This window comes from Stigmatopora argus, chromosome 6, assembly GCF_051989625.1.
Source record: "Stigmatopora argus isolate UIUO_Sarg chromosome 6, RoL_Sarg_1.0, whole genome shotgun sequence".
Taxonomy (NCBI): Eukaryota; Metazoa; Chordata; class Actinopteri; order Syngnathiformes; family Syngnathidae; genus Stigmatopora; species Stigmatopora argus.
Genome location: NC_135392.1, coordinates 12566853 through 12588556, shown reverse-complemented (window position 1 = coordinate 12588556; position 21704 = coordinate 12566853). Strand labels below are relative to the sequence as shown.

Sequence of the window (21704 nt, the reverse complement as noted above, 5' to 3'; positions counted from 1 at the left end):
TAATGAAAAAAAGATGCAATATATGTTGAATTAAAAATATGTTTCCAAACCTATATTACATCAGCTACATGTCACATATCAACGAGGAATATAATACATAGTAAAATCCACATGAACTTTTCTATATACGTTAAAATGTTATGGCAAATTTTGTAAGAATATTTTCATCATAATGTACAACTGTCTAGACGTGATTCCTCGCGTGCACTAGTTTTTGTAGCGGCAGTGGCTGTAACAGTTTGGAAGAATTTAGGGGTGGTGAAGGGTAGGGGGCACCAAAGCTCACAGGCGCGTCTACGTACGACAAAAAAGTAGATCCGGCCCGAGAACGGAGAGTCCCGGATGTTGGCTCGACCGCCGAACGAGAGGCGAATCGGGGAGAAGCAGAGAAGGGACGCCACGGCACCGCAGGCACACCGGCGAACCTTTGCCCGGGACGACACGCGTTCGAGCGCACGGGGGACTCTCTCCGGGAACCTGGCGGGACACGGCGGCGAAAGGTGGGAGCAGTTAAGTGCCAAACTACCGCGAGGAATACGGAGACCACCGTCAACCTCAGCGTCTTCTCCAAAAAGAGTAAGTGAGCTACAAGGGCATGGAAGTTCAACTAGGGCCCAGCAAATGGGCGACTTTTTCCTGCTCGGTTTAACTGTGCTGCGTTCAAGTTCTCTCATCGAGCAGGGGAAGAGAAGGAGGGGCGGAGTGTGTGTGTGTGTGTGTGTGTGTGTGTGAGAGAGAGAGAGTGTGTTTGTGTGTGTGTATGTGGAGGGGGGTCGAACCCACTGGGCAGGCCCCGGTTGACAGCTTTCCCCTCGCCGTGGCAGGGTGGCTGGGAGGCAGGGGTAGACACCCTCTTTTCTGGGTGTAATGGAGTGACGTACCCCGGCGCTCTCTCCCAGCTAGGCTAGCTGTTTGGTATGCGTGTGCTGTAGGAAGTATGTCTGCGCGCGTGCTTGCCTGCGTGTCCGTGCTTTTCGTGCGCGCGTGTGTGTCATTTGGCTTTTCTGCGTGCCCTGGTGGCATTTGACTCACAGCTGTTGCAGTGTGTATCCCCCCCCCACCACCGACCCCTCACTGTCAAGCCTCGCACAAGCGCCATTGAATTCCTCCCGAACATAAATATACTCCTACTTGTGCTCCGAGGCTCAACAAGTGCAGCAATTGCAATGGACGCTCCATGGAAGACACCTGCACGGCGTTACAACGCAAGAGCCAAGATGTGATAACAATGCAGTGTGAACGCGTCACTCCCACCCCACGTGCATGTCTAATAAAGCCAGGTCCTCGATCTATGACAGTTTAGGACTCAGGGGTGGGCAAACCGGTCCTCGATGGCCACTGTGGGTGCAGGTTTTTGTTCCAACCGATCCAGTACAGACTGTTTTAATCAATGAGGTTTCTACTGAAACAAGAAGCACCTGACTGCAGTCCACTGATTGCATTTGTAGGACACCAAATTCGTGGAAAGGTTTCTTCTTATGGGTTGGAGCAAAAAATCTGCACCCCGTTTTAATCATCTTGTTTTTCAATTGGACTCTTCTGCATGCATACTCTCATTGATTAGCAACAGCGCAACAATGTTTTCATCTCATTTTCCGAACCGCTTTATCATTAAGGTTGCAGGGGGTGCTGGAGCCCATCCCAGCTGTTTTCAGGACAGAGACAGGGGACACCCTGAATTGGTGGCCAGCCAATCGCAGGGCACGAGGAGAGAAACAACCCTTCACTCTCACACTTAGGGGTAATTTAGAGTGTGCAATCAGCCTACCATGCGTGTCTTTGAAATGTGTGAGGAAACCGGAGTACCTGGACAAAAACCCACGCAGGCCTCGGAAGAACATGCAAACGCCACGCAGGTGGATCGACCTGGATTTGAACCCAGGTCTCCTACTGTGAGGCCGACACACTAACCACTAAACCACCGGGCCGCCCTCATAACAATGTTGTGAAAATAATTGAGGATTTTTGTGGTCTAAAAATGATGAAATGACAAAAAAGCATACATTTTGATGTATTTTGACTTTTAAATTCTGAGTGAGGCTCTCAAGGAATAACATTTGAAAATAAGAATTGTTTATGGCTCTGTCAAAAAGGTTCCCGACTCTTGGTTTAGGTCGTCCATCTATGACAGTTTAGGTCCGACGTGTACATAAATCGGAGCAAGCTGTGTCTGGAAGATCATTCGGTTCCTGGAAAAAAGAAATGTAATTAAATCTGACTGCTTTGAAAAATATTTTATGAATCTTTGGTCATCTAAGGATAGTGGGAATACAATAACCTTGTGCCACCACCACCACCACCACCACCACCACCACCACATATTGTCCTTTCCCTTTCAGTATGTGTGCTGTTTGTGACTTTCATGCCGAGGGTTTTGGTGACAGGATGCGTGTAGACGTGTGGTTATGAAATCAGACTCAGTTCTAAAGTCAGAGGTTCAAAACTGGGCTCCGGCCTTCCCATTTGGACTCCGAGTCTTCACGTATGCAAGTTGATGTTGGCTGCTTCTGCTTCCTTCTCTGTTGCCAAACAGGCACATGCAGATGTGTCTGTCTAGGGGGTGCTCCAGCACTTTCCTTTTTTTTGCCCTGCATGCCTTGCTTGTGCAGGAGTATATCAAACATGAAGTGTAGCCTTCTTGCTAGAGGTTAGCCACGAAAGGCTCCAGCTAACTCACAAACCTTACGAGGACAATTTGTCATTGACGAGGATTACGGAAAATGGACGGATTTGGATTAAATATTTTTTCGAGCATACAATCTAGGTTTAAAGTTAACATTTACAATTTTTTGGATGCCCCGCTTGGTCTAGTGGGCCCAAATCTTTGCTTACCTGGGGCAAAAGTTGCATTGTGTAAATGGGTGTTCTTCGGTATTATGGGCTGCTGAAACCAAATCTCAGCTCAGTGTTTTATGCAAATCAAGATTAAGTTTGGTTATGTAACGCAAAATTATTTCAAAGTGGTGTCTTTAACACCGGGGTTTACACAGTAATCCCTCGATTATCACGAATTCACTACTTTGATTTTTTTCTGCTATTGATTATTACAGTTTTTATTTTTTTTAAACTTCAGAAAAATGTGAAATCTGCTGAAACTCTCAACCGTAAGCCGCTCTCCTTTCCTCTGCTTGCTACTAGGAGTCAGCACTGAAGAAAAAAAATATTATTACTATTATTATTTTTAATTCATAAAAATGTAAAAATCCACACTGAAACTCGTAAGTTGAAGCCACTCTTGCTACTAGAACTCAGCACTGAAGAAAAAACAAATTAAATAGGGGTGACCCTACTTTGCGATTTTTCGATTATGGCGGCCATGTCTGGTCTACATTAACCGCGTTCTTCGAGGGATTACTGCACTTAGAAAATGCACCAAAAGTATCAATATGTAGCAAAATATAACCAGTTATGCCATGTTTCAGACAACTGCAGAAACAGAAGAGCAATAGTAGGGAAAATGTGACATGTGCTGCTCTGCATTGCTGCCAAACTGCTCCAATATGTGAAAATCGGTCAGCTGGGATGAGCTAATTTCAGGAAAATGTTTATTACTGTTTATTGGGACTGAAAAGTTCAACTTGTATTGGGTCAAAATATATAAAGCAGTAGTTTAAAATAGAATATAAATGATTAAATATGCATTTGCATGAAAACTAAAGCAAAGCAGCACATTTTTCTGTTGCTCTTTGGACTGGGCATTTAAAAAAACAACATTTTAGCATTTTTAAGCCATTTAAAATGGATTTGATGTTTATCACTGTCACGTTTTCAAAATCCCACCCACTGCACGTTATTAGTGTGCTGTGGGAAATGCTCCAATTCCACTAGTGTATCTTCATTCATCTATCTATGCCATTAATCTTGACAGACAGAACAATTAAATGCCGTTTAAGCCCTACACATCATCATTATTCCAGTATATGTAACTCCCCAAAGAAAAATCCTACATTGCAACAGTAGATGAGTCATAGTATGAATGAATATTTTCATGAAAAACTTGAAAGTCAAAAGAAAACCAGATATTACAGCGATCACTCAGCATGCCTTTAATTGTACCTTGTGCGTTAACCCTCTTTTTGGCGTTCATGTCGCATTGTGGAGAGTTTCTGGGTTTGAATCTCGAGGGAAATTTGCATGTTCTAAAAATCTGCGATTTTTCCTTTCATTGGAACTACTGTTAGTCTTGAGGTGGGTTCAGAAAGCATGTGGCCTGCGATTGGCTGGCGACCAGTCGAGTGTGGAAGAAAGATGGCATTCGATTCTAACTCACCAGTGACAGTGACGACAAACAGTGTAGAAAAGGGATAGATGGACGGCTTGTGTTTTCTTTCCTCCGTCCTGAAAGTAAGCCCAACCCACTTCAGAGTGACAGAAATACCCTTCACATTAGTCAGCAACCGCAACGAAATGTCAGACCTGCTTTTGAATATTAATCACCGTTCCTTTACATGCGAATGAGCGAGTCTATCCGTGCACGCAGTTCTCAATGCTCGCTCGCTTCTAGACAAAGTTAACGATGAGTTTTCATTTTACGGTCTAGACTGGAGATATAAGCATTTTAAGTTTCGGTGTGGTCGCCGAGCAAATTAAACTAATATCTCAAGGCACCAATGTGCTTTAAGTTGGTGATAAAAGTTTTATGCGAGTAACATTTCAAACTCGGAGTGAAGAAATTGTCATGCCTCGCAATGGGGAAATGCTTTTGGAATGAAGATGCCCCCTCGCTTAGCTTAATTGGCGTCTCTGTTTGGAACAAACGCGACTTGACACAGCTACGATATGTAGCGCACTGCTGTGGCGTCATGCTGTGATTGATTCCTAGCCTGGGTGACGTTGCACAACAGTGAGCTTTGACACATCGATAGAGGTACTGAGGGAAATCATTCAAATTCACTTAAGCTTTTTTTTTTCACGGGTGACGGCGGGGGTTTCTTCATTGTAAGAGGAAAGTCATTCAGGGGAGTGAAACCCGCGGGCTACATAAATGTCAACTACAGTGGTACTTCGAGATACGAGCTTAATTCGTTCTGGGACTAAGCTCGTATGTAGATTTACTCATAACTCAAATGAACGTTTACCATAGAAATGAACTAAAAACAAATTAATTCGTTCCAACCCTCTGAAAAAACACCCAAAACAGGATATTGGATTGGAAAAACATTTTTATTTGTTCTAATTCGCCATCTATTAACAAAGTAACAAATAACTAGTGGTTTAATAGTGCTCAAATGTGTTTAATATTGCGAATATTAGACGTATTTCGCGTAGGGGAGAGAGACGGACAGAGGGGGCGGACTTTTTGCACGGCAACGCACTCGTAACATAAATAAATTTAAATGAACTTGGATTACGATGCAGACACACTCAAAAATAAATTCAATCTAACCTTGCACTAAACTTAATTCTAATTTTGTTTTACATTTTGATACCTTTCTTCTCCCGGGTTGGCTCTATTGGCCCCGCCTCCACCCTGACTTTCAGATGCAACCTATCGAGGGTTGTTTGCTTTTGTATTCCCTTCAAAATATTCCGAAAATGATGCACACAGATGTCCTCACAATAGGATAACGCACGACCACTTGCCAACAAGAAGTAGTATATACTCCTCTCGTATTAGCGATTGCTCCGCCATTCACACTGACTAACGGAAAAAAAACACTGAAAAAAATGCAACGCTCCGCCCAGCGCTCGTACAGACATTACACTAGGGAGTTGCGACCATTCGCTCCTTCCAGTCAAAATAGATTGGACGTCTAGCGCTGTCAATGGCACTGACAATGAGCATCCACAGCCAGTTTAATTAAATTAGACATCTGTCATTGTCAATAGCAGGCAATGAGTTTTCCTCACTTCTTTTTTTCACTTCCATTTTAGGTTAATGGCAAGTCACTTCCGGTACATTTCGGATTATTTCCTATCTATTTTGAGAGAGTTCTTCTTTGTTTGTCAGTTTTGGCCATTTGCAGGTTACTTCTTGTTGGTTTTGGACCATTTTAAGGGTCCCTAGTAGTTTTAGTTATAGGTGTTTACCTTAAAACATTTATAGTGTCTCAATGTAATATGGCATTGATCTAGTATTAGTTAGTTATTATTTAGTATGCTGCATTTCGGGCCAATGGGAGTGAGGCTCACGCTCTTCGTTAGTATAGTGCATCGTTATCTGGTTCGATTCCCCATCGGGGAGGAAACTTTCTATCGTATTTTTTTTAAAGAGCATGCCGGCATTACATATTTAATTGAATTTCATTTTATTCTTTTCCCCAATATTTTTCTGTCATGCGGAAAATGGGGTTTAGATTCCCTGGCTAGAAAGGACATGTTTATTGATTTTCTCACCGTTAAGTGGATTGCATTTGGGTGATGGAAATCAAGCTCTCACTCCTTGTTAGTATAGTGGTTCTGTATCCCGTGTCGTAGAAGATCGGGGTTTGATTCCCTGACGGCAAGCTGTCAATTTCTTTACATTTTCCTAAAAAGATCTAGTTTTAATTTGGATAAATTAAACACAATTATCTGTTTTATGATCCATAAAGAGTGATTAATAATGGAAGGTTTTAATTTATGAAGGATGCTCATTGTCAAAATTTGGAAGGAGCAACGGACTAATTTGGAATGGAAAAAAGATCAAAGTGAACAAAGTGGAATAATGTAACAACTCGCACTTTAAACTTTGTATTTTAATCAGATTCTACTATCTTTGATATGTATTCGCCTCGCTGCAAAAATTGCCCCTTTGCGCAACGTTTCATAGATCACTCGTGATGCGACACGCAACAAATTTGGAAAGATTTAAATCCCGGGGCTTGTGATTCTGGGTAGGACGTGGTCGTGTGGGTGGCGAGGAGGGTTTGGCTTTTGCTGTCAGAATGGTGGGGCTTCATTTGGAATGTGCCGTGTGGCCCACTGCCTAGCCCTCCTTCACACTGAGAGCCTTTTTAATTTCTCCCCTTGTTGAAGTGATTATTCAAATGGCCATCCGTGAGGTGCAGTTATCAGACTCCTGGTGGTAGTTGAGCCTGTGGCTACATGCATTCTCATCACACACATACGTGCACACACCCACACATCCACTGTATTGTGGATGGACAGGACCCCACAACAGGTACCCGGTGAAGCAAAACCCTATTAGACCACCACATCTCAGCCCTCAGGCAAAAATTCGAGTGTGGTGTGTGATTGGCAGGAGGTAATACATTCATGAGGATGCCTGTATATTTTTTTTAATATGGCGTGCTTACTTTTTTTTGTTTTTCATTATTTGGAACATCCAAAGTGTTTCCCAGAAGACTATTTCTGATAGTGGTCCATTTTCGAAGCAAGGATCTCATATGACGATTTTTTAATATTTTGCTGTGCTTGGCTTCATGAAGACAAGTTTTTGGAGTCACAGGTTTAGGGGGTTTTCAAATCTTTTAGAAGTGGTTTTCTTTTATTTTAAGAAGATGTCAACAAAATGTGTTGATCTAATAAACTATAGTAACGTACAATAAAACACTATTTTCATGCATTCCCCAAGATGATAATAACAAAAGCTAAATAAGTATAGTCTTCCTCATATGTGAAAAAAAATAGCACTACATCTATATTGCAATCAATTGATCTGTCTTTGGCCATCCTTTAATATAAAAAAACATTTTTAGTTGAAATAAATTGTGCAGTTGGATAGTAACTTCCTAATCGTTGAGCAAAACTTTCTTTCTTATCACTGTTTTGGGCCTGGGTGGGTGGAATGCCTGGTGCCCCGCCAGGCTTATAAAAGCAATAACTTAACATTTTACCACATTTTTTTTGCATCAAACAGAACTAACATACCAACATCATGTCATCTCCAACAAATGAAATAAAGCTAACTATTTTTTTGTAGCCTAAATTGAATATATTGTCATGCTTCACTCTCTAATGTGCTATAGCAGGGGTCGGGAACCTTTTTGACGAAGAGAGCCACAAACAATTCATATTTTCCAATGTTATTCCTTGTGAGCCATACTACAAATTTAAAAGTCAAAATACATACATGTAAACAAGTGCCTTTTCAATTATTATTTTGTAATTTCACCACTTTTAAAGTGGAAAAAACTGAATATTTTTTCAAAGATTCTTATGCTGTTGCTAATCAATGAGAGGAGATGTAATATCTCATTTCCGTCACCAGAAATTTCCATATTTTAGCTCACAGGTTAGCAAAGAGCCAGATGCACCCATCAAAAGAGCCACATGTGGCTCCCGAGCCATAGGTTCCCTACCCCTGTGCTATAGGATAGACAGTCACTTTCAATTGATTTATTGAATAAACTGTAACATCATAAAAATATAATTAGCATTCAAGCACTCAACTGTAAGCAGACTGGGCTCTGATTAGCTATCTAACAACTAGCCGCTTACCATGCTCGGCTCTACTTTTTAAAGCTCCACACACTCAGTCAAATTTTGTTTTTTTTTTAACTCCCATGTCCAAAGTGTTTTTCTGACCTAATTCACATTCAACAAAGAGAAAAATTGCTGGCTTTTCTCTCTAATACTGCCAGTGTTGAGCAGTAAAGGTCTTTTTTTGGTAGAAATCTCTATTCACACTTTAGATTGGGGGCCTTTAGGTAAGGTGGAGGTAGAGGAAGTAGCTCAGTCTTCATTAGAGCCCCTCGTCACGAGAATGCAGATGAGCCGTGGAGCTATTCATCCGCTTGGAAGCGCCTCCCCGATTCCAATTTGAATCTTGTTTGCAGTCACATTGTGTGAGCCCACTTCTCCGTGTTAGAGAAGTCTCTTTAAGGGGGGGATCTGAGGGGGATAATTGCTCTTAAGTGAACCTCATTTTGTGCTGGCCGGAGCAATTACTCTAACTGCAGTTCTCGGCATTTTTGGAAGGTGGGGAAGCACGAGCAGCTGTCATCGAGTCTTTAAAGCCGAAATATCAAATGCCGAGGAGAACGACATTGGCACGGCGCCGCCGGAGTGACGGATTGTTCAATGGATTTTAATTAGTTTTTGCAGGATTTTTTTGCTCGGCTCCCTACATTTTCTCATCCGCAGATTGACTTAATTAAATGTGACAATTAGACACGCTTTGTTTTTAAAATAATTGAAAATAAATGATTCTCAAGGTGTGTAATCTTTTCTTCAGGCAACAGCTCAAGGCTTTGCATTGGACTCTTCACCATTAATGTGATTTAGAAGCCAACGTTAGAGAGTTTTGCTTTAATCTATTTTTCTGTAAATTAATGAATTTTTAAAGAGGTCCTCGCTGGATAGTGGGTGAGAAAGTGCTTGTGTGAATGCAGGTCGCCTTTCAAACAAGCATATTTTTTAGTCAGACCCCCCCCACCCCACCAGACTCCCCCTGGGATGGAGAGAATGGATGTAGTGAAGCGCTACATTTTTTTTATATACCCAAATTCATCTTGCAATTCACTGCCTCGGTTCTCCCCATCGCACAACGCTTTGTCCAGCGAGTTGAATCAGTCTGTCAATTCTAAGCAGCAAATTCTAATTGGATTTAGACTTGCATCTGCTGAAAAATTCCCTGTTTTGTTCCTATTTATCAATACATCTTCATATGGTTGTCAGGGGTTTACACTGAGATTTCTTAAGGTTGCGCTCTTTTTTTTGACAGGAATCGTTAAGTACCAGTGCGCCTTTTACACACCTTTTACAACTAAACGAGTCAGTTGATTAAGAATCAGTACAAAAGAAAGGCTGCGTTCTTACAACACCCGTTTGTAAGAGTGTGAAAAGGGATGTGAAGTTTAACACCCATCACTTGTTTCCACTGCCATATAGTGTTGTAAGCAATTGTCGCTGTCTAACATATAGTGTTGTAAGCAATTGTCGCTGTCTAACAAGTCACGTCTGACTCTAAGGTCAACTTGCTGTTAATTTTAATTTTCAAATTGCCGGGAATTACATGGTTGGAACAAATTTACCTGTCGCTTCATAGTTTCTTTGCTTTCAACGCGATCCATACAGTAATTCACCATCATGTGATTTAGCTCTCCAAAATGAGTAATTAGGGGAATCTTAATCTACGGGAAAGTAAAGGAGTTTTTTTATTTTTTATTTAAATGCTGAAGGGTGTGGCAGTGCCTTAGGGCCGTAGTATCTTTTTGTGAGTCATTCCAATCGAATGGTTAAAATGAATTGTGTTCTTTCCTGGAATTGTATTTGGATTCTCAGAACTGACTGTGGCCAATTAGATTTTGTTTTTGTAAGACATTTTGCATTCAGAACTTTGCAATTAACCTACTTTAAAACGAGTCTAATGACAAAAGAAATGGAATGATGGCGAAATGTGCCTTTCTTTGGCTTTGTGGTTATTAGCAACCTGCTAAATTGAATGGGTAACTAAAATGGATCTGGTCACAAGTGGACAGCTCATTACTTCATAATGAATAATTCTCAACATTTAAAATCACCACTTGTGATCTCACTTGAGTGCTTTATATGCAAGCATTCGCCTACTCTTTTGTTTGAAAGCAACCAAACGTTTGGATGGTAGGCACTGATGCATCTGCTGTATTTAAAATGTCCATCTGCACTGACAAAGAAGCAGAAGCCAATGGGAAGAAGAAACTTAGAGACCAAAATAAAATAAATAACAATGCCAAAATCTCTACAACTACTACGTATATAATTTTTTGGGGGGAATTAATCCAAACCTCCAACCAATCGTAGAGCACAAAGACAATTGTTTGCAACTTCATTCACATTAACGAACATTCAGGTTTTCCAGCATTTTTACAATTATGCAAACAAAATTATGCAAGTAATGACATGTAATAAATAAAAGATGTTGTTGTATGACTGGCCACAAATTGGCAAGCAAGTTGGTGTCATTTAAGGTAATGACTCACCCTTGGTTAAGTTCACGATCCCCGTCTAAATTTAGGTAACTGGAGCTTCACCTTTAAAGTTCCATTGTCACGTGTATTTTTCCACACAAATTAAATGATAGAATTTTGTCAGTGTTCAAGAATAAACTTGCACAGATCAATAACGATTGAAATTGTGCACCAATAAAAAACATTTAACCAACATTGCCATCAGCATTTTTATCTTGTAGATTTGACTTATTGCAAAGCATGGCGACAGGCTGATTCTGACTGCCTATACAGGCAAGTACGATTACAAAAAAACCAATTAATCATCAGTTGAGCCAAAAATAGTCCCACTGGATCTGAACATTCTCACAGGAAGTTACCAACAGCGAGGATGATGTACGGTCATCGAACCGAGGTCTTGGCATTTTGGATTGTTTTTTTTTATTTTTTAAATTGCATGCAAATGTGGGCTCAGTCCGTCCAGAAACTTGGAGCTGAATTTGGGGAGCGTGTAATGTGCGCAAGGCTCGTGATGTGCACTGGCGACTGCCAAGTCCTGATGCAGCGTTACTTGGAAGGAGCGGTAGTGGATCTGTTCGAGCTGATCATTAAAACACGTCTCTCCATACCTCGGCGTCTCTGAGGGCTCGGCACGCTTGGCAGAATCATTTATCAGAACCTGGCTTCATGTAAATTCTGACGTATTAGCCTTAGATGTAGAGTTTGTGGTCTCCATGTGTGATTCAGAATACCCCAGATCAATGCCAAGGATTTTCTCTCTCTCTCTGGATCTGGAGAGAATGTTGATCTCCGCGGACCAAGAAACCCACACAAGTGATGTCTCTCGCTCTGCCTCTATTAACCCAATGTCTTCACTTCTTGCTCTCAGGCAGAGTGGCACTTGATTGCCTCCCCACCTTGTTTTTCTTTTTCTTTTTGCTCTTGGCCAGCACTATTACTTTTTGTGCACCTACTGGGCTATTCGTTTAGCAAGCAACACATCTCGGGAGTATTCTGAAGAATGCATCTCGTTACGCTGATGAGTCATACTTCCTCTGGCCTGCGTGCCTCTCCCTCAGGGTGGATGAATGAGCTGGCGGAGAAGTTCGGGATGAGGGGACACTGCGGTTGAGACGATGCGGTCCGAGCCCGATGCAATTAAATCTAATGCTGGTTGTAAAGAACGGGGGTTGTCTCCGGGGTGAGCGCTTTACTGATGGCTTTGACAAAGCTGAGTCACCTATGATTAAAAAAAGAAAAAGGATAACTGTTTGGAAATAGTGGAATCGGACTTAGAGAGGTAGCCACACTGCCAGCAAGTTGGGTTTCTGGGAGGGAATCCCGGAGCTTTGGAAAGCAGCAGGGTTGCACCTGTGATCTGACAATTCATCCTGCCTTACTACGGGAAACGTGTACAGTGTTAAAAGAAGGTTTGGACTTGGAGCGCCTGGAGAGCGGGTCTTTGAGCTGATTACCGATTTATCTGCAACGAGGGAAAATTACCCTTATTTGGAGTGGAGATATCCTAATACTGATGTTTTTTTTAAATCTCTGGTCTGATCCGTTTTTTTTTCTCTCCAAGATGTTTTTACGATACTGATGCGGTGCCAGACTTTTTCAACCAGTGAAAATAATGTAAGCATGAACTGAAATTATTTGGAGTGGAGATGTCCTAATACTGATGTTTTTTTTTTTTTAATTTCTCATCCATTTGTTGCTCTCCAAGATATGTTTTTACGATACTGATGCGACGCCTGACTTTTTCAACCAGTAAAAATAATGTAAGCAATAAATGAGAAATTATATGCGTAGGATTTTCCAATACGATATTGGCCACTTTTGAATTTGGACTCAAATCTGCTATCTGGTATGACGCTATATCGGAATTCAGGCAACCGTTGATAACATCAATTTGTATTGTTTAGCAACCGGTGAAATGACAGGCATGGTGTGAAGTAGCGGAAAAACACAAGACATGCAAGATGCAGTCCTAGCCGTCTTTACATTCATCTGGCTATTTCCATTGCTCAAGAGCTTTAAAATAAATCCCTGGACTGCAAAATCACAGCCCGCCATGTTAAATATGCCATGCTGTTTTTTTAGCATGTTTCTTCTGCTGCGTTGTCAAGTATTCTTCTGCATCTGCTTTTAGTTTACACACCATGTTGTGACTTGGCTTATTGTTCTTCTATGACACTTTTCAGACTGCTATAGAAAATTTTACATTCACAACGATTACACAAAAAATTGAATTTGTACATGAAGAACTGCGTTTGTGTACGGAAGTGCTGGTTTTGCATTCTATTTACAGTGTCCTATTTTGTGTACTGTGTAGTTTAGCATAGTATTATTATTTCCCCCCATCTTTTACTGCACTGCATCCATATGGACAACAAAGTAGAAATTTCATTTCGCAGGGGAACATATTTTCCCCACTCTTCATATGATAATAATCACTTTGAAGATTGAATCTTTGAACAGCTGATATTACAGCGCTTATTAATTAGGACAACCCGCACGGGTACAAATTTCTGCATCGGAATTGCCGATATTTAATGATACATAGTGTATTCTGTTGCTCTTATCATCTGACTCTTTACAGCACAATTGTATTGGCAAGAATACATTTTTTTATTTTTTATACCCACATTTGGCCAGATTTCTATCTAAGGCGATCCAATTGCCTTGGTTTTATGCCCGTTTGCCCATATCCAATTGGTGCTAAATTGTGAGCAAACGTGGAATGATCACTTTTAACTCCAGCATAAATGGACAAAGGATTTAGCACTTCACGTATGTACAGTATTCTCTTCAATTTACTAATACGTCCAACTTTGCCCGCTAAAAGACATCTAAATGTGCCCAAGTGACCTTTTAAAAGTGCTGATGACAGTGTATCAGTCTTGCATTTGTCTCGTCTCTCTGTGTCTCCCTCATACCTGCTCCTCTTGGTCTCCTGCCAGAGCCGATGACTCACAAGAGACTGAGTGACCTACTTTCGCAGTTTTCTCACAGAGCCAGAAGATTTCCTTGTTGTTTTTAAGACAATGTTAGTGGGTAAATACACGTTGTGTGAAACGCACTTAAGGCGGACATTTTTAGATTTAGGAAGCTTTAAGGCTGCGTCAGCATTGTGGCCAACCCAGAGGATTCCCCTTCATTATCACATAATAGTAGTTGAGCTTTGATACCCAATTAGACGTAGGCTCCATATCATGAGAAACTTGCTCTAATCTCAGTAGAATTTTAGAACTGTTATTATCTTCTGGCAATTTTGTTGACATGCTATCGTGTTTCCGTTTCCTCTTTATTCACGTTGTCAGATTATGAGTGTAGACAAATACTGCTTTATGATAGAGCAGCCTAGGGAGCCTGAAGCTGTAGTTACTTTGTTGTAGTCATGTTGGCAGCTTGAACAGGTGGCTTTAAATATATGGATTAGGACCCAGCGTGCAGAGGAAGGCTCATTACTCTTTTTTTTCCCCCCCAAGCGTTTTGTCGAAACTGAATTAATACACTGAAACCTGAGCTGTTTGAAAAGTTCAACTAGGACATGGGTCTGGAACCTGCAGCTCCAGATTAACATATACAGTAACCCCTCGAATATCGCGGTTAATGTAGACCAGACATGGCCGCGATAATCGGAAAATCGCAAAGTAGGGTCACCCCTATAATAACTACCTTTTTCTTCCAGTGCTGAGTCCTAGTAGCAAGAGTAGCGTCCACTTACGAGTTTCAGCATGGATTTTCACATTTTTATGAATTTAATAATTAATAGCGGGAAAAAATTGTGAATTAATGAATTCGCGATAAGTGACAACACGATAGTCGAGGGATTACTGTAGTATTTTTTCCAATACAGACAGGTTTAAAAGAGGGATCCCCAATCTTAATTCTTAAATTTTCCAATCTCAATAAAGGCCAGAGTTTGTTCGTTGGCTTTTTATAAGCCTGGTGGGGTATCAGGCTTTTTTTTTAAATTTATCGATTGCCATTGGTAGAAATCCAATCCATTTTAACCTCACCGAACGTCTATCGCTGTCCATGGCAACCAAATGAGGTAGTTATCGTGAGCTCTCCGATTCTTCCATCTCTAATTGCGTTTTCAGAGGGGCCGGCACGCCGACCCCGGCGGATGCAGCAATTCGCCATCAAACGCGACGCCTCGACAGCCCCCTTCTTTCCTTGATAAGACTTGGCCGCTTGTATATGTCAGTTTAGGTTCTGTCTGCCGCTTTCGCCTCGACACGATTGGCTGCGCTCGTGCCGACCTCCTGGAGAGCCCCCGGCAAACCCACCCCCGGGGTGCGTGTTCACTCATTTATTCGGCTTCCTCCTAAAGATGGCCATGCCTTCGTTTCTCTCCTAGTTTCCCACATCTTATTAAGATGTAGCTGGCAGAGCAGCGTTTGGTCTGAAAGGCGTCTCGCTGGGGGGTTCGGGGGTGGTCACTGCTTGTGTAGGAGGTTATTGAGGGGGCGGCGGTTTGACTTAAAGGGCTCACAGTCTGGCGACACTCTTTGCGGTTCACAGCGGTCGGATCTCTGCTCCCTACCTTTTGATTTCTAGTGAAAAAAAAGCTGTTTGAAAACACGTTTAACACATTTTTTCAAGCAGTTGTGTTCTTTCCTTTGTGATTTCACAGTTTTTTCACCTGACATTCATGAAGTGTCAAATTTGTGTGTGGTGTTTATCTTCCCATAAAGCTCTCTTCCACAGCTGCTACTCTTTGTGGAGTTTTTATGACTTTATTGAACGTGCTGACTCCAAAATTAATGGCACAGTCCTTTTGTCACGGTTTTACAATTCAATGTCATATTTGACAGGATCAGGCATGACTTTTTGTTACGGACTGCATTTGTGTAGTGCAACAATTCAGAGAATATGGATGTGAAACTTTAATTGAGAAAAATAATGTCAACGTTCTCGTTTTTGTTTTTTTTTTCTTCCTCCAAGGCGTGGTTAGCCCTCACGTCTGTATGAGTCACATTGCTATGATTAAGAATTCCCTTATCTCTGTGACGCATTTGAAGCAGTTACATGGACGCACACAGGAATGGTGAGCGCGCACGTTCAGAACGTTGCGACGCTGTTTCATTAAACGCAAGCTCACGGTGTGGTCGGCGGAAGAACAATACAGGTCAACTGCTTGTGTGCTTTGTTGGTAGCCTCGGTCCTTATCTTTGGCTCTGAGTCATGCAGCATGCCACATGATGCGCCACTTTCACCAAGTGAGTCATCCTGCAAGGCACCTGAATGGAAGGACTTGAAGGACAAAGCCTACTGTGTTCCCACTTTTATTGTCATTCATTTTCCACGCCGCTTATCCTCCCGAGGCTACCAATGAGACAATCTTCCAGACAATTTGGAGTGTTCAATCAGTTTTCCACGCAGGTTTTTGTACTGTGTGGAGAAACCGGAGTACCTGGAGAAAAACCACTCAGGCAAGCAAACTTCAGTCCAGAGCCTGTCATTGAACCCTTGATCTCAGAACTCTGGTATGAATGACCTAAACTGGGTTGAATGAATTTTTGGGGTTGACTATATATAACGTGACGGAAGTTGCTTTAAGGCAACTTGCCATTATGTTGAACTAAAATAGATGAGCCATTCGTCTGTTTTATTGTGGTTTTCCTATTGATACAGTACCTGTCATGCTGCTCCAATGTAAATATTGTAGTCCTTTGAAATGAATCATTAATGGTTGGGCAATGTGTCAATAGAGGCCTCGTAGTAGTAGAAATTTGACTTGTTAGACATTTAATATTATGGGTTCTATGGTTGTGATTTGCTAGATTTTGGTGCTAAATAAAGGTTACTCTTGATCTTGTGATTCTTTGCATTTTCCATCCAATGGTAGTGGAGGAGTTAATGGTCAGTTCGAATTGGAGGAAATGAAAATAATAAATGTACATGAAATGACTCAAACACTGTTGTATTGGCTGTCATTGGAAAATTTAGATTAACAATTGGTTACAGTTTAAAATATTTAATGGTTTGAATTGCACTTTTATTAGATTGACGTTTTTCATGGCAGAAAAAAAACCCAAATACATGTATTGACATTAAATGTAAAATAACTTGAGACGATATTTTGTTCCAGTCAATTTCTATTTCTGTTTTATCACATTCTTAAATGACAAAACTCTGCAAAGCAGCAACAATATCTTTACTTTATTATTCATTGTTATTGCTTAGGCTTTCTGTTTAGCCTGCTAAATAATTTTAGGAGTTCGCGCATAAGTTTGTAGCGTTCGTTGGCTGTAAAACCAGCTTAATCAGAATCTTGTCAATGACCAGGTGTTAATTGCTACTTTAGCTAGCAACTGTAATCCGATATATCTTGGTATAGTTGCCACAAGATGGCAGTCGATGCCACTTCGACGTAGCGAATGCGTAGAAGAGCGCTGTAGCAATATTTGGTTCATCACGTCAGTTTAGCCTGATAACCGGGTGAACTGAAAATAAGACGTTAGAATCCCGACAGATGTCAAGTTAAGGTGTATAACATGGATTTTCCGGCTGATCACCTGAGAAAGGTGGAGAGAGTCGGCAGAAGACTGCTTGTTTTTCCCAATTTATTTTCCCGTGCGAATGTATGGAGACCGAACGAATACTGCGTGTGGCATAAAGTCATTGCGGGGCGGTATCTTTGTGAAGTCTGCATTTGGTGTTTGCCGGCTTGCGTCTCGGGCCCAAACGTGGAGCGCTCTCTGTCAGATGTATGAAGCTGTGCAGAGGAAGCCAGTGGGAGTTCTGTTTCATCTCCTCTCATGCAGCTCTGGAGCAGACTTGCAAATCTGCCGTAATGAGCGCAGCCTGTGTGGTGCTAGTAGTAGGAGAGCGAAGACGGAGAGTGGCGGAGGAGGAGGAGGTTGTGGGGTGGGGGGGTTGAACCAAGAAATGTAAAGTGGTGAAGGAGAATGTGTAGGGAAAAGGTGAGGCTTAGTGCAGGTTATTCTGAGATTTTTTGGGGGTGAGGGCTGGGGGGTAGTCGCAAGTGTTACAAGTGACGGAATATTTCTTGTGGAATCAAACATTTGATTAGGCTGCCATGGATGATCATTCTGACTCAAGCCGAGGTGTGAATGGTGCCAAGTTAATTAGCCTTATCTTTTACACCAGCAAGAAGACGCTATGTGGAAAAATAAGAAGTACAATGCAGCCTCGTAATCAGTACACAGTCAGTATACAGTGCCGTGGAGTTTTGCTAGTAATTTTGTGATGCTTTGCATCTTAAAACACGCATGTTAAGATAATGCAATGATTTGAATTTGTTGCAGTTTCATGATTTAGAACAGAGCTGCCAACTTCTCCGGAATTTCCGGAGTTTACCCGGACTAGTAACGCAAACTTCAGGACTCTGGACAACCTCCCTAAACTCTGGAAATTCCAAAAAAATGTCATTTAAATTTTCTTTTGAAGCAACCATTTCGGAAAAGTACCACATTTCCAATTTAAATGCCTTGAAATTCACACCATCGCTACGTCGTCCGCCATCTTACTTCCGCATTTGATTCAACTGCATTGTCCTACGTTTTTTTTAATAAACATTTTCAATTTTGGTGAATTGCATTCAGTCTGGAAAAACTGGGACAAGGGAACTCCTGAAATGTCGTCGACGGAGGTTTGCAGCTCTGTTTAGAAGTTTGGTGGGCGTCAGAATCACTTAACTAATCAATATAATCCTCTTCCTAAACTAAAGAGACCCATAAACCTGAAATAAATGATTCCCAGACGGAAAAGTTTGAATACAAATTCATGTACCTTAAACATGAACTGAAATTTAAGTGACATTGTTTTGCCTCAATCGACATCAATTTGGAACGTGCCGTAATCTATCACTAACTTTTGTCGGATAAAACGAAGCATGGCACTAGCGACAGGTAAGTTAATCAGAGAAATTGAATCAAATTCCCATGTATTTTTAATAAGATTGCCTGCATTGAAGTTGTCGAAATAAATAACTCGCCCTGACTCATGTAGTCCCCAAAGAGTGCAATAAAATTCCATTGTTCAGTGCCGTAAAGCTCAATAGCTGGGCCGCTGTGATTTTTATTTTACCCATAAAAATATGAGCGGCTAGTCTACAGGATACTTTGGCCTCTGTCTCTACCTATTAACGTAAAGATTTGTGATGAGTGCTAGGGATTGATCGCAGGTTAATTGTCATTTCCCACGGGCTGAGAAGCATCACACGGTACATTACACTTCACTAAATTCTTTATGAAATTACAATCAATTCATAGATTCAAATGTTATTTTTGGAAGGCTGAGGGGAATCTTTCTCTGCACGTTTTAAACGTCATATTTAATTGTATAGTTTGTTACCGATCCAGGCCTGCATTCGGCTCTCACACATCACGGACCGAGAAACGATTCAAATGGATTTATCTTTACACCCCTGGTGTTGTCGTTTTAAAATGTCTAAGCACCAGACACAATGCAGTCCACTGATTGTTCCTGTGCCAAGAATAGGATAGGAGTGAGTTATCTTTACAAGGAGAGAAAATTCAATGTTTGTTAACAGACAATCAGTCCGGATCAATATCTTGTCATTTTGCTTCCCTCTTTTAGGCAAATGATTTCTTGTCATTCTGCTACAATGCTGCACAATTTGCCAAGCTGGCATGTTTTCGCTAATTCACAAAGTAGATCCCCAATCTTTTGGCTGAGACAATTTTAAAAGGCCAATTAGACTAAGAACTGACAGCGCCCAACTCCAGTAAATAAAGTAAGCGCATCTTATTTACCGATCCGGCTCATGTGATTTCACATACTTGAAGGCGGCGGTTGACCTATCATGGCAGATATCGCCACTAGAACGAAACGGAAATGTCAGCTGCCCACGCAAGCCTTTTCACCTTCCCCCTCTTTGTAAAGAGACTTACTTCCCTGTTGGAAACACCACGGTCAGTTTCACAAGCATTACGGGATCTCCTGCGGAACGACTAATCAGTCTTTACACAGTGAGAGTTCCTGCGTTCCTCGTAAGGTCAGGCAGGAGTCCCTACGGTTGTCTGGTGCCTTTGTCAATATTACCAATGTTTATTCTGTATTAAAGTAAGTAAATTTCATTTCAGAATGGATTACATTTGCCTGTATACTCAAATTCATTAAAAGCCCTGGCAAATAAATAGCAGAAATATATATTCGTAATGCATTCCGATGAAAAATCTATTGGGAAGGCATGCTGTTTGGAAATACGATATCTGCAGTATATTTCTACTAGTCCATTGACTGTTTTTCCTTGTCAGAATGTGCCAGGAAAATTTTGCTAAACAGGTGTTCGTAACCCTAAGAATAATACATATTTATTTCGGCACCATGGTCGACCAGTGGTTTCTGTCTCACGTCTTTGAGGTTGAGAGTTCCTATCCAGTCTCTGCTCTACGTTTGTGCATTTTTAGTGTTCTGTCTGGCTCTTTTCACACTGCAAGGTGTGATGCCCAATTTGTTTTTGGTTCTTTCGTTAGTTTGGACAGTTCACAGAGCAAAAAACAAACGCAGGTGAACAGAATGCATAAGCGAGGTAACCCGCAAGTGAGCAGTAACACATTGTGTTTAAAGATGTAAATACAGTCCCTTTGGGAGGTCTCCTCCTTCACACGTTTGTGAGGTTTTATGCCACTTGAGCTAACATTTTCTTAACCTGTTAGCTTGACGGATGATATAAAGAAGCACAAGTTATTTTCTGTGCTTTCAAAACCCATTGATCATTTATGTTACTTGTTTGTTTTGACAACGGCCTGCATCTGTTGATAACATTTAGGTCGCATGCTTACGGATCACGTTCATGCTCCTGAGGTGTCGGAGAGCGATCCGATTTCTATACACTTGCAAATGAGCGGAGTCCAGATTTTAAATTATTGGAATTGAACTGTTTACACTGCATGGAAAAACAAAGATGTGTGGCATATGGGCAAAGAAATTGAATTTTGATCTATAGGGTTAATATAGCCTTAGTGCAGCGGTCTCAAACCGGTCCTCAAGGGGCCGCAGGGGGTGCAGGTTTTTATTCAAACCGAACAAGTGGACACCTTATGCAAGTGTAATCAGTTGATTGTGCCAGGTGCTACTTATTTTAGAAGGCCCCTCATTGTTAAACTGCCAACACTGGATCGGTTGAAACAAAGACTAGGACCCACTGCGGCCCTTTGCGGAATCGGTTTGAGACCCCTGCCTTTGTGTATTTACAGCTGCTTGCAACTCTACCACTTGAAGGCAGTGTGGTGGACAAACCACTAATCTTTTGTGGTTCCTTTTTTGCACTTTTATTTGTCAGGATTTCATGCTCGATAACACAATCGCATTGATTCACATTCACAATTTGTCATGACATTTAAGTGGAATCCAATGCTTACTGAGCACTCTCCTACATTCCTTCTTTCCACCCAAGGCTCAAGGTTTTATAACAAGCTATTGTGTCTCTTGTAAAGAAATGGGTACCTTCAAGGGAATAATTTTGATTTTTGTCCCTGAAAAGCTTAAAGCAACAACGACTACTGTTTCCATTTCCTCCGTCCACACCCTTGTAAATAATAACATTGTCTCCAGGTAACCAAATTAATTGAAATGATGTGCAAGGGAGCAGCGTGAAGAAAACAGGTAGAGGCATATAGACATTTATACCTGCTTACTCCCAGTGAAAACAAATGTCTGGTCTGCTGCTCACTTTTTGGTCGTGGTTCACTTTCTCTTCTTAATCATCGTAGATTTCAGATTGCCAAAGGAATTTCTCATCTTGTTTAAACACAGACGGCGTCGAACATTGTCGGGAGTGTGTTGATGTTTATTCAGTTGATCGCGTTCACTCCCATTTTTTTTTTTTAAATTAATAATCTCTTGCTTGTACTGCATTTCACGTTGGCACTAAAGTTGATAGTATTATTA

General features: G+C 41.3%; 1 protein-coding gene across 2 annotated transcripts in view; it reads left to right on the top strand.

Moving 5' to 3' along the window:
* Positions 1 to 285: 285 nt before the first annotated feature.
* The window catches only part of foxj3 (forkhead box J3), an 84207-nt gene continuing 62788 nt past the window's right edge, over positions 286 to 21704 (top strand). The window contains exon 1 of one of the 2 annotated variants that reach the window (XM_077603767.1): positions 286 to 576. The gene's annotated coding sequence lies outside the window, so the exon portion shown is untranslated. The remainder of the gene's footprint in view (positions 577 to 21704) is intronic. The other variant, XM_077603765.1, reaches the window with a different exon arrangement.